A 13,918-nucleotide genomic window follows, 5' to 3' on the forward strand; every position below is an offset into this window, starting at 1 on the left:
CTGTCCTGAAAACTGCATTAATTCAGTGGATGCGGTTAGGTTCAAAACAACGTAATATAAGAGGGCAACCAATTCAATCTAAGAGGGATCCAATTTTTATCCATTCATGTACCAGCTACTGGCTTTTTGCTGTTATGTTCTCATATCGCGTGAGAGTTTATTTGCCAGGTGTCAGAAGTCTAATAATAAAGCTCCGGCACAACGTGGTCGAAGTTACCCGCATATCGGATCGCATCATGTCAGTGAAGATCGACGCCGACCCGACCGTCCTACGGATTATCTCCTGCTATGCACCACAGACCAACTGCCCCGACGAGGAGAAGACAGAATTCTGGCGCGCCCTCGACGACCACCTGCAAACGATTAGCCCTGAGGAACACGTGGCGGTAGGCGGCGACCTAAATGGACATGTAGGCAAGGGGAGAGACGGATATCACCGATTCCATGGCGGCCAAGGATTTGGGACCAGAAACGACGACGGTTGCCGGGTACTGGACTACGCAGAGGCCCACGATCTTGCCGTGACCAACACCTTCTTCAAAAAGAAGCCGGCACACCTCATCACGTACTCCAGCGGCAGCAGAGACACCCAAATCGACTACTGGCTAGTCCGAAGACCCCATCTCAGCCTAGTCACGAACGTAAAAGTCATACCATCAACCAATATTGGCCCTCAACATCGGCTACTTGTGATGGATCTCCGACTCAACCTTGGCCAACGACGACGAAGAACACCAACCACGACGGTGGAGAAGATCAAGTGGTGGCGCCTCCCTGAGGGATCCAATTTTTATCCATTCATGTACCAGCTACTGGCTTTTTGCTGTTATGTTCTCATATCGCATGAGAGTTTATTTGCCAGGTGTCAGAAGTCTAATAATGAATAAAGTTCAGGATATGCTTAAAAACTCACCTCAGTATAGCCGTCATCAGAAGGAAGTGCGCTTCACTGACTCATCAACTTGTCTCAGGCTTTCCACAAAGTTTCACAGTTGACCTTAAAGTAAGATGCTGCAAGCTTACCTTGCAGTGTATTACTTTTTAAGGTCTAAAGACCTTAAAGTGCGCTATAGATTGAAGTGATTTGAACTGACAACAGGGCTAATTCAGCACTTCAAGTTAACATCAATAAAAGTTTTTAAATTTATTCTGATTTCCGTTTGTTTTCATTGCCTGTGCTATCTGTTATTTAGTTCAAATTGTGGGTAGATAATGCTGTGCTGTCATGTGACCTGTTCTCTCATGTGTGCCTTTCTCTTGTTTTGTATGTATTTCTCGTTTGTTATTTATTCCTATTTTATTCCTGCAATTGGTATGGAATTCATTTAAAAAAAAAAAAGATCAGTGTTTTGAAATTAGATGTGATGAAGATGTGACCTTAATTTACAAAATCAACATCATGTTGGATTCAATGAGACATGAAACTAGTGCATGAAACAGGTCTCAGTAAATGTTCTCATAGACTGCAATACACTGCCCCCTGCTGGTCATTATAAAGTCTGCAGATGTCATTTGACATGAATGTCATATTTGTGAAACAAAATAAAGGACTCTGTAAAATAAATGAAAATCAAATATTTATATACAGAATATTTATGTACAAATGCTGAAAAAGACATTTGAACAAGATGCACACCCAGTAAAATGTAAAAAAAAAAAAGAAAAGTCAGTTTTATCATGTGACTATCATGCTGTCATTTCTGCACAATGCACTTTACACCAGATCAAAATAAAACACTGTGAGGTCGTTCTAACCGGAAGCCCAGAGAGCTTCGACAATGCAGCACAATGCCCTGAAGCATCAGCATCAAAATATACTTCAAGTACCAAAAAGTACTCATTGTGCAGAATGCCCTATTTTTGAATAGCTGGACATTTTAATTACTTTATCACCAGCTGTGACTACAGCTGATAATCAACCATGTTTCATAGGGATATGACTACATTTAGAAATGTCACGCATTTTTAGGTATAAAGCAAAAGATGCAATGAAATAAATAAGCTATCACATATTAATCCAAATGAATTCACTGAAATACATCTGCACATTTCTGCAGCCTGACTTATTACACACGTGAACACAGTACACATTTGTTTACTGCAAGCTTGTTTCAGAGATGTGATGCAGTTAAATCTGTATGCGTCTGTTTCCTTGTAGTGTTAGTAGAGATGGTGAACCTGACACAATCCTGTGTTTGGTGTGAAGGAAACCAGTTAACAGCCGGTTTAGTAAAATTCTCTTGAACTCATGGAAAACTCATCGTCGTCTCGAAGTGAGCAGCTGAAGCGTCCCGTGTGATCAGAGGTCCTCGTCGTCCTCGCTCACCATGACGTCGAGCTCTTTGTCTTTCCGTACGACGCTCTCGGTGATGAACTCCTTGTGCTGCTCCTCCAGCTCACGCAGCTCCGCCTGCAGGCGCTCCAGGTGGAGCACTCGCCGGTTCCTCAGCAGCCGGCTGGGGGAGTGGGTTCATGTCGTTGAAGGCGATGCTGGTCAGCTTCCTGCATGGACACACGCAGGTGGAAAGGACTCGATCACCAACACAGAGGAACTGGAAACTGATCAGCTTGAGTGTTTCTGTTTTATGCTGCTTGATACTTCAGGTACTGCAGTTTGAGCAGGAAATACTGGACTGACTGGACCACATGTATCCGAGAGCTGCAGATACTTAAAAATCTTTAAATCGTTGTTACTGTGATCAGGGAAATTTAAACTTCTCACAAAATTTCAGTAAAAAGGGTTTGAAGCTCAAAGATTCAACAGCTACATCCGCTACACTTCTGAGAGTGTAACAGCTCGTAGATTAAGGCGGGTGGAGGCGAGTGCGTACCTGGCATTGGAGACGGTCTTTGTGAAGAAGCGTAGGTACTGGTAGATCTCCACGCTGTCGTGAATCTTCAGGATGTCGTCCTCTTTGTATTTGAACAGAGCCAGAGTGTATCTGAAGATCACCTGCAGCACAGACACGCATTTCATAACAGGACACTCACGCCACACAATTAATTGGAAACTTTGAGGAGGTGAGTCATAAAATTACTCTTTCAGTTGTGGTGCAGTTGGGCCCTTTACTCATTACAGCTCTGATCGATTTCCAATAAGCCACTTGGTTCCTCAGTTGCCAGATAATATTAACTTACTTGGTAGTTGAGCTTTAAGTTTAAATTAAACTTTTGGGTTGGATCTACGTGGCTGAAGCTGTTGTCAGCATTTATCCCTGTGTGGTATATATTTCTGTGTCTGAACTGTGATTTTATTTCCTGAGACAAACGATGTAAAAGCTGTGCTGCATTTGTCACATTGCAGAAACAAGCCCAAAGCCATTGTCCCGCTCATCGTCTGGATTTACGCTGCTTGTGGTAGACTGTGAGGTCGTTACTAGAATGATCTGCTTTCCCACTCCTATTTCATGTCACATGACAGTTCCCCATGCTTAGTAAACAATGTCTTATTACTCCTAAAATGTAAATAAAGACATCTAAAGGTGAAAACAAAATCATTTTTGTTTCCATGGACACTACTGTGGTGCATTCAAGTGTTGTCTGCATTTCTGTCATGGTGTGTTCGGGTGTATGGTACCTTGGTACCCTCATACAGGAAGGCGTCCCACAGAGGCATCAGGATGTCGCTGGGCAGACTCTCCACAAAAACCACCAGGAACCAGTTGAAGGTGACCAGAGAGACGTCAATGTTGTGATCCTCAAAGTGAGATGCCAGGCGAGGAAGCTTCTCCGCCATGAAGTCCTTCAGCACGCGCTGGTCCGCCTGAGCACAAAGACTCACAGAGATCACAGTCCACCAGATTCTTGGTGTAGTAGTCCTGAGGCATGATGGCTTCCACCACTGCCACCAGACACCAGAAGGCGTCTTCGTCACTTTGGAGGACCAGCAGAGCGAGGGCCGCTAACCTGTGGACATTGATGGAAGGTGAGGTTCTGCCTGGAAGGCGGGTCCACATAAGAACTCAGATATAAAATTTATACTTTTGTTCTGACCTGTTGAGTACCTGGCAGTAGCCAATGGCAGGGTTATGCCCGGAGAAGGCCAGAAGGATGCGGCGGAGCTGCTGGAGGGCAGGGCTGGAGGGCGGGGCTGGACGGCGAGGAGAAGTGCTGATTGGTCGTCAGGGTTCGGTGAAGGTCCAGCTGGACCTGCCTGGAGGCAGGATTAGGAGCTGTCCGACTCTTCTCACACAGCTGGAAACAGAACAGGATTACTGAGTGCTCGCCAGCATTCCCGACAGGAAGAAGGAGGAGCCACCTGTGCTCAGGTGCGGATAAAGCACTCTCTCTCTCTACAGCTGTACCTGCTGATAGCGTTGCGTGTGGCACTCTTGGCTTGTCAAAGTTCTGGCTCGGACCAAACAGCGCCACACTCTGCCGATACTCCCGAGGGACGCCTTCACGCACCAGAATTTTGAGCTCAGGTGAGATGATGAAGTCATCGTCGGACCTGCCTGCAAGGTACTGAACCCAGCGGCTCAGCAGGGAGTGCTCCAGACCCTCCTACAGAGACAATGATGTATGATATAAAAAGAGGATAACCATTATCTGTTAAGCATTATGTTACAATTTAACATAATATAAAATTGTAACATTGTAAACATAATGTTACAATTTTACATTATGTTACAGTTTAACATAAAGTAAAATTGTAACATTATGTTTACAATGTTACAATTTACAAATTGTAACATTGTAAACATGATGTTACAATTTTACTTTATGTAACAATTTAACATAATGTAAAATTGTAACATTGTAAACATAATGTTACAATTTTACTTTATGTTACAGTTTAACATCATATAAAATTGTAACATTATGTTTACAATGTTACAATTTACAAATTGTAACTTGATGTTACAATTTTACATGATGTTAAATTGTAGCTGTTAAGGGTGGTGAGTTAGCGAACCTAGACGCGGACTTCTCGTTTAAGTTGAACAGTGTCTTTATTTACAGTGAAGCCAAAATCAATCCACAGTTATCCACAGTGCAAGTCCCTTCAGTGCTCCTCTCCCCGTCTCCCCTCGTGTGTCCACAAAACTCCCTAGAATCAGTGACGTGTCCCCTTCCGTCTCTCCGTCTCGATCGCGTCCAGGCTTAGTAGGCAGCTCAGAGCGGCAGCACTTACGGGTCGGAGGTCTCCCGTTGCTACGCGACCGCGTAACAATCGCAGCGGAGAAAAAGCGGAGCGAGAGAGGAGAACAAAAAAACACACACACACACACACACAGGTCGACCGGTCGGGGCACCGTCCGACTCTGACAGTAACATAATGTAAAATTGTATTATGTTTACAATGTTACAATCCCTACCCTCACCTATGGCCACGAGCTGTGGGTAGTGACCGAAAGAACGAGATCGCGTATACAAGCGGCAGAAATGAGCTTCCTCCGAAGGGTGGCTGGCCTCTCACTTAGAGATAGGGTGAGAAGTTCGGCCGTCCGGGAGGGGCTCAGAGTAGAGCAGCTGCTGCTCCACATCGAAAGGAGCCAGCTGAGGTGGTTCGGGCATCTGACAAGGATGCCCCCTGGGCGCCTCCTGGGTGAGGTGTTCCAGGCATGTCCCACCGGGAGGAGGCCCCGGGGCAGACCCAGGACACGCTGGAGAGATTATATCTCTCGGCTGGCCTGGGAACGCCTTGGTGTTCCCCCGGATAAGCTGGAGGAGGTGGCTGGGGAGAGGGAGGTCTGGGCCTCTTTGCTTAGGCTGCTGCCCCCGCGACCTCGGATAAAGCGGATGAAGATGGATGGATGGATGGATGGATGGATGTTACAATTGTAAAATTGTAACATTATGTTTACAATGTTACAATTTCACATTATGTTAAATTGCAACATGATGTAAAATCGTAACATTAAATTTACAATGTTACAATTGTAAATATAATTTACCCAATTAATTCTGTCATAACAGAAGTATGACTTCTCTGTGTTATTAATCCGTATTAATATCATAGGGAGATTAATATCCCTACAATATTAAGTATCAGACTTTATCAAATTTTCTAAAAACTTTTTTTGTTGGATAGTGTAGCGCAGCTGGATAGTGTAGTGGTAATACTACACATCTTTGGAGTCGCACGTTCGATTCCCACCCAGTATCCAGTAAGGGTCCTGGCTAGACCCCTCATGCTAACCAAAAATCCCTGGAATGGTGCGGCTATGTCTGCTGTCTCTCCGCTTGAATTTAGAGCTTGCTTGTTTGTTAAATGTATTATTTACTGTTTTTAGTTTACTCCATGATGGGGCTGGATATCGGGCGTCCTGCACCACCCATCCGGTCTGGAGCATAGCGAAACCATTTCTGCACTGTTTGAACGAAGGCAAACTCAGAAACTGCCCCCACCTGCTGAGTCAGGCCATCTAAGACAACAAAAAACCCCAAAAACAAACAAACAAAAAAACAGTAAAAAAGAGGGGTTCAATTAGAGTTCAAATATGAATAACCTCTCGCCAAAAGTCTTTAACAGCTAGAAAGCTGGCAAACTACTAAGCTGATCAACATGAAAGGCACAAGGTGGAAATCAGCAAACTGCTGCCTCACTTTGTTCACCTGTGCTCTATATTTCATGGTCCGGTTGGCTGCAGGACCAAACATTTGGCCTTACACCTTATTTCTTTATGTTTTGCTTCCAAGGTGCCAGACTTGTAGGTAACTTTTTACACTGACATGACCTCAGCAATAGTTTCCAGTCTTTCAACTTCCTTGGGCTTTGGCTGCTTTTTTACTCATTTTCAGTCCAGTTCTTCTACCTGACCATTTTCAGAGAACTCTAAGGAGCTTGGGGGAAAAAAGCAACCGGACTTCTTTAACTTTTTTGAAGACGTTTCGCTTCTCATCCCAGAAGCTTTTTCAGTTCACTGAAGCCTCATAAGAAAGTGACACAATGACATTTAGATAATAAAACTCGCCAAAAATGCACCTTAAGAGCACTGTCTCTTTAAATACCCTCTTTTGCTTGGTCTGCTCCTTATTTTTTCTCATTTTTTCTTACTTTGGAGGACCAGCAGAGCGAGGGCCGCTAACCTGTGGACATTCATGGAAGGTGACGTTGTGTCTGGAAGAACTCAGATATAATATTTATATTTTTGTTCTAACCTGTTGAGTCCCTGGCAGCAGCCAATGGCAAGGTTGTGCCAGCCAGCAGGATGCTGCGGAGCTGCTGAAGGGCGGGGCTGGAGTCTGAAAGTAAGAGCTCGTTTAGACTCTATTCTGTGAACAGGCTTGCTCCCACGAATATGTGAATTCATCTGTAAAAGAGTTTAACTCTAATGCACCTGTTCCTCCTGCTCCCTGCTGCAGGGCGGCCTGTTGGACTACGAATGCCAGTGCGGAGCTAAGAAGATCAAAGAGGAGCTGTTGTTCTTGAACCTGCCAAAGTGAGTAACCTCAAATCGGTCCCCAAAGGCCTCAAACCACCACAGTTCAGTCGGTGTCAGTTTTGTTCATGTCATGTCCTCCTTGCGTCTTCCTTTGAGCCTCTCCTCTTTGTCTCATCTCTTTCAGTGTGCTGATCCTCCAGCTGAAGTGGTTTACGTTCACTCCATCATTCACCGTGGAGAAGAAGAACAGCCCCATTGTTCTGACACAGCAGCTGGTGATCAGCCAGGACACAGCCTTTACTGAAGAGGTAAGGGAAAAGGCACACCGTTCATTTCAAGTATGGATGGAGCCCATTTCTAAGCTAACGGGTGGTGCCGCTGCCCTCTCCCAGTAAACTGCTCGCTATTTGTTGGTCAGCGTGATCAGTCGTTTGGGCTCCTCAGCTTACAGCGGTGAGTGGGTGCTTTCAGACACATGTGCTGAATGCAGGTCAGCTTTGAAAGTTTATGAGACCTTAATAAGTGCGCCTTCTCCTCTCAGGACATTACGTCTGTGACGGCGTTCACCAGATGAGCGGAAGAGACGACGTCACAGACAGCCGGCTCACATACGATGACGAGTTGGTCTGCCAGACCACGTGTGAGTCTGTGTGTGAGCAGCGGCAGAGAACAGCTTACCTGCTATTCTGAGTCGGGACTCAGATCTGCAGCAACACCTTCATTGTTATTGTTATTATTGTTGTTAGTACTGTTGTTATTATGATTGATATTGTTACTGTTATGATCAGTTTTATTATTATTATTATCATTATTAATTTTTTAATACATTTGTTTATCTTTATTATTAGTAGTAGTAATGTTGTTGTTTATGTTGTTATTGTTATTGTTATTACTGGTATTTTTGACATTATTATTATTATTTTGTTGTTATTGTCATTATTAGTAGAAGTAGTATTAGTTATATCATTTTTATATCAGCCTGGAGTGAACAACATGAAAGCATGGATCCATCCTCCCTCACATTCACAATTCAGGCTGCTGGTGTAATCGTGCGGGGGATATTTTCCTGGTACACTTTGGGACCTTTAAATGCTACAGTCTGAGTATTGTTATGACCACAGTGTACCCTCTTCTGATGGCTGAAAGTAAAAGGGGGTCCAGTACCGGTTCCGGTACCAGGCCTACTGACAATTTAACATAATGTAAAATGGTAACATCGTAAACATAATGTTACAATTTAACATAATGTAAATGGTAACATTGTAAACATAATGTTACCATTTAACATAATGTGAAATGGTAACATTGTAAACAGAATGTTACCATTTAACATAATGTAAAATGGTAACATTGTAAACAGAATGTTACCATTTAACACAATGTGAAATGGTAACATTGTAAACAGAATGTTACCATTTAACACAATGTGAAATGGTAACATTGTAAACAGAATGTTACCATTTAACACAATGTAAAATGGTAACATTGTAAACAGAATGTTACCATTTAACATAATGTGAAATATAACTAACGGATTTACTTTACCAAATGGACCATCCCGGCCTTGCCGTATTGGTCTATTTGATTCACCTTTGTTTTTATTGTTTATTTTATTTTCACTTGCTACACATAGGACAGACATGACTGGGGGAAAGAAAGGGGAGAAAGAAAGAGGGAAAGAAAAACAGCAGGGAAGAGGAATGGTGATAAAGGGCAAAAAACAAAAACCAACAAAACAAATAGACAAAAAATATATATATCAGTCACTTCAACTCAAAGAAGTCCAGACGCTTTTCTTTCCAAGCTCCTTTGACTGACTGTTAGGACAACTTATTTATTGCAAGCATGCAGTACAAGAATAACTCGATGTTTCTGACTTTGCATTACGAATTGTTTACCCACTGACAAACATTTCAAATGAAATTAAATTAAAAAACAATTTGTGGTAACCTGATTTTAATTCAAAAAGAATCATTAACAACACTTCTTGTAATGGTGTCAAAATCAGCCCAACTTTTATTTTCAAATGCAAAAAGTAAAAGAAAATGAGCCAACATACTGGACACATATAATTGTCAATATAATTGTTTATAAACAATTATACTGTCATCATTGTTACAGATATGGAAACTTTATTAACAATTTGTCCAAGTAAAAAATGCCCTGCTAATTGTTGGGGTTTTCTCTCCTCTAGCCCTTTCCTTTAAGCTCTTCTTTACATCCCCCCACCCCCACCTTTTCTTTTTTCTTAATAATATAACAATAAAAACAATTGGCTGCATTTTAAATGTGTCAGATCAATGTCTTTATTCAAGAATACAAGAAATGGTAATAGCTGCATGTGTGTTTGTGTGTGTGCATAATATGCATACTTTACTTGTTGGATCCAAATCCCACAAGGAATCAATTAAAACAAGAAGACAAACAAAAACAAAACAAAAATATATTTCTCTCCCTTCCCAGGTCAGGTTCACAAAAGCATTGCAGCTCTTTATTCCTCTTGTACAGCTCCAGAGTCTGTCAGCCAAAAAGAAACTACTGAGGTTCCAACACCCAGTGTTTCTGTAAACACAGATGAAAATGAACAGTCATCCACATCTAAAAGATTTGTAGATTCGAGGGACCGGTATAATACATCTAGTACATCTTTGTTTAAACCTCAGAACACAAAAAGGGAACAAACCATTGTATACAGATTTAAAAGTGCGCAAAGCAACGAACAGTCACCCTCTGAAACAGCTGAGGTTATCACAACCATTGTTTCTGTAAATACACAGGAACAGTCACCCACCTCAAAAAGATTAGTATATTCAAGGGACCAGTGTATCTACTCTGGTCAAAAGAATCCATGCTTCGTACTGATGTCCACAATTCTTTTTTATTCCTCTCACAATCATGGAGCACCGTGAAAACTAGAAACGAGTAAAATAATATCAATAGCACATATGACATCCATCTCAGCCACTTATTTCTTTTCACAAGGTGCACAAGTGCTTAACAAATAACAGCATAATGTTTTTACCTTGTACGCCTTGTAAAAACAGTAGTAGAAAAGTTGTAGATTCGTGCTCTTGTGGGGGAGACGTATGTTATCCACCACCTCGATAGCTAGCCGAGAGTTCGAGGGTCACTAGAGCTGCCGAGAACGCATGAACTACTTACGGTAGGACGTTTTGCCAAAGTAAGACGTTTTGTCAGAACACCGAGTCCTCAGGAGGATGCAGCCCATGAATTTGGACACGATCTCAGATGCACTTCTGGTGTTGTCATGGCAACCCACACAAACATTTCAGCGTCAGCTACAATGAGGCGGAGCCCTTACTGAGACACTGAGCTCAGGTAGAGTGAAAGACAACATTTTTCCGCATCCAAAACAGCAGCGCTGTTCCTGTGACCTCTAGTAAAGCCTCTACTTGGGAAAAGGGAGTCTTTCATCAAAGCATCCTGCAGAAGTTGAATAAAAATATGCAAATGTTTAAATGATGCAACTTAATGAAGGCTGACAGCAGTTGTACTATTTTACATTGCAGCGAACAGGGGTGACCATTATTTTCAACGTTTTTCCAGCATTTTTCACATTGAAAGTGAAATAATATAAATAATGTGTCAATTAAATTGCGTTAATATTTAAAAATACAAAAACTACAGCTTTGTTCACAAGCCAATAAAAATGTACTTGGGCCAGTGGTAAATGAAAATAACACTTATTCAGCACCTGGTTGTTGCGGCTGCATCAGGACACCAGATGTTCAGCCTCCATCCTGTAGGCAGACTTATCCCCGTCTGAGAGGAGTCCAATAATGGTGGTGTCATCTGCAAGCTTAATTAATTTGACAGACTGGTGGTTGGAGGTGCGGCAGTTGGTGTACAGGGAGAAGGGCATAGAAGAAAGAACACAGCCCTGAGGGGAGCTCGTGCTGATGGTCCGGGAGTCCAAGACATTCTTCCCCAGCCTCACTGGTTGCTTCCTGTCCGTCAGGAAGTCAGTGATCCACCGGCAGATGGGATCAGGCACATTCATCTGGGAAAGCAATCCTTGAAGAAGGTCTGAAAGGATGGTGTTGAAGGTAGAGCTGAAGTCCACAAACAGGATCCTAGCATAGATTCTGCAGGACAAAGTGTAGGGCCATGTTGATGGCATCGTCTACAGACCTGTTGGCTCTGTATGCAAACTGCAGGGGGTCCAGGAGGGGGGCCGTGAGGGTCTTAAGATAGGAGAGAACCAGGCGCTCAAAAGACTTCCTGACCAGATGTCAGAGCCACAGGTCTGTAGTCTTTTCGTCCAGTGATCTTTGGCTTCTTGAAAGCTATATATGATATAAAAATTATATAAAAACTGTTAATCAGCAAAAGAAATGATATCATAGTTCTTGTGTTGATATTTTGATACCATGGTAGCATTTACAGGATATTGTTTTGTAGTGATATTATACAGAAAAGAGTTACTCAATAAGGCCCATTTACTAGTTGTTTTTCTCTTTCTCTCTGACCCAAGAATTGATGTGTAAAACTCACAGGCTGGTACCCCAAGGTCGAAAATACCACAGAGACGAGACCACTTCCTTACTCCCATCCTCCCTTCTTTATCTCTTAGAAAAAGGCTCGTTAAAGGCCAGGTGGTTTGTTTCAGAATTCACTAATGAAAGAACTCTGTATTCTATGTCTAGGAGTGTATTTTGCTGGAATGATCATAAATTGTAGCTGAACTGATAAACTACACAAAGGATACTTCTTTGCTCACAAGGCAGGAAGACGTTTCCTTATTTGGTCTGTACCGGTTTGAACTGAGAACTTGCTGACACACGAACCTTTTTTTCCTCTATATAAGCTGTTTTGTACTGAATAAACCTTTGAGTTGATTTTGGAAGAGCAACCTGAAGCAGTCTGTGTTTCCTTGTTCTCCCAAGCTACTCCCGGCGCTGTAACTAACCCAGCTGAACGGCATACTTGAGTGTTACTTTGAATAATTAGGAATCTAATAAAGAAAGGACAGAACTCTGCTTATTGGTGCTCGTGCCTTGGAGGGAAACCGGGACGGAGATTTTCTCTTCAGTTCTTATAAAGAAAGCCTCTATCAATCAAACACCAGCAGTGTAGCAATGTTGTTCACTTACACTGTATATAAAACACTGATTTTGGCTACATCCAGTTTTTACTGTATTATAAACATTTTTTACCATGAAGAGTAAAGTGTTTGGCATTTTTGTCATTGTTATTGAGCTCAGAGATCAGGCCCAGCCCAGTATCTACCTGGTTATGAGCAAGGAGCTGGAGGTGATAACTCAACAATAACCAGGCCATGCATGCATGGATGGATGCATGGATGGATCAGTTTGTAGGCTGTGTGTGGTCAGCAGCAGGCTGCTGGGTGTGGACCAAGAGGGAAAGCCCAGCATGTGAAACCCATCAGCAGAAGGCCAGAACAAAGGTGCACAGACAAACGCAGCCCAGACACTCAGGCAGGACGAGTAAAATAAATGGCAGCAAACACAGTATGATGTGGTAAAATGTGCTTTCTTTCACAAACAGATAGCACAAACAAGAATCACAAGAATCTCCTTTGTGGTTCTTGTTTTTCTTTTGAGTACATTAATAAAAAGTTGAAATAAAGTGGCAATAAAATTCATGCACTGAAGACCACACGAAACCCTAATTCACCCTACTACCTGTTGCCTTCACATTCCATTTGCATCCCTTGTCCACAGAATCAAAAATGACTCTTCTTCACTAAAGATCGAACATAAAGCAATTGCATTTTAAATGGAAGCCCATTTTGCATTAAGAAACACTATCAGCAATCAGAAATTGTGTATATCAGAGTTCTCTGTTTTTACTGTCCTGAAAACTGCATTAATTCAGTGGATGCGGTTAGGTTCAAAACAACGTAATATAAGAGGGCAACCAATTCAATCTAAGAGGGATCCAATTTTTATCCATTCATGTACCAGCTACTGGCTTTTTGCTGTTATGTTCTCATATCGCATGAGAGTTTATTTGCCAGGTGTCAGAAGTCTAATAATAAAGCTCCGGCACAACGTGGTCGAAGTTACCCGCATATCGGATCGCATCATGTCAGTGAAGATCGACGCCGACCCGACCGTCCTACGGATTATCTCCTGCTATGCACCACAGACCAACTGCCCCGACGAGGAGAAGACAGAATTCTGGCGCGCCCTCGACGACCACCTGCAAACGATTAGCCCTGAGGAACACGTGGCGGTAGGCGGCGACCTAAACGGACATGTAGGCAAGGGGAGAGACGGATATCACCGATTCCATGGCGGCCAAGGATTTGGGACCAGAAACGACGAGGGTTGCCGGGTACTGGACTACGCAGAGGCCCACGATCTTGCCGTGACCAACACCTTCTTCAAAAAGAAGCCGGCACACCTCATCACGTACTCCAGCGGCGGCAGAGACACCCAAATCGACTACTGGCTAGTCCGAAGACCCCATCTCAGCCTAGTCACGAACGTAAAAGTCATACCATCAACCAATATTGGCCCTCAACATCGGCTACTTGTGATGGATCTCCGACTCAACCTTGGCCAACGACGACGAAGAACACCAACCACGACGGTGGAGAAGAT

The 13,918-nt window shown here is 42.9% G+C and overlaps 1 long non-coding RNA gene and 1 pseudogene across 1 annotated transcript; one reads left to right on the top strand and one right to left on the bottom strand.

The window, feature by feature from the left end:
- Nucleotides 1-1,548: 1,548 nt before the first annotated feature.
- Nucleotides 1,549-6,136, bottom strand: LOC112431618 (TBC1 domain family member 2A-like; annotated as a pseudogene).
- Nucleotides 6,137-7,084: 948 nt separating this feature from the next.
- LOC143413636 (uncharacterized) lies at nucleotides 7,085-7,929 on the top strand. Its single transcript, XR_013094255.1, has 3 exons — nucleotides 7,085-7,194; nucleotides 7,309-7,781; nucleotides 7,870-7,929. It is a non-coding gene; the product is annotated as an uncharacterized LOC143413636 (long non-coding RNA).
- Nucleotides 7,930-13,918: the final 5,989 nt, after the last annotated feature.

Source organism: Maylandia zebra, linkage group LG2 (genome assembly GCF_041146795.1).
Source record: "Maylandia zebra isolate NMK-2024a linkage group LG2, Mzebra_GT3a, whole genome shotgun sequence".
Lineage (NCBI taxonomy): Eukaryota > Metazoa > Chordata > Actinopteri > Cichliformes > Cichlidae > Maylandia > Maylandia zebra.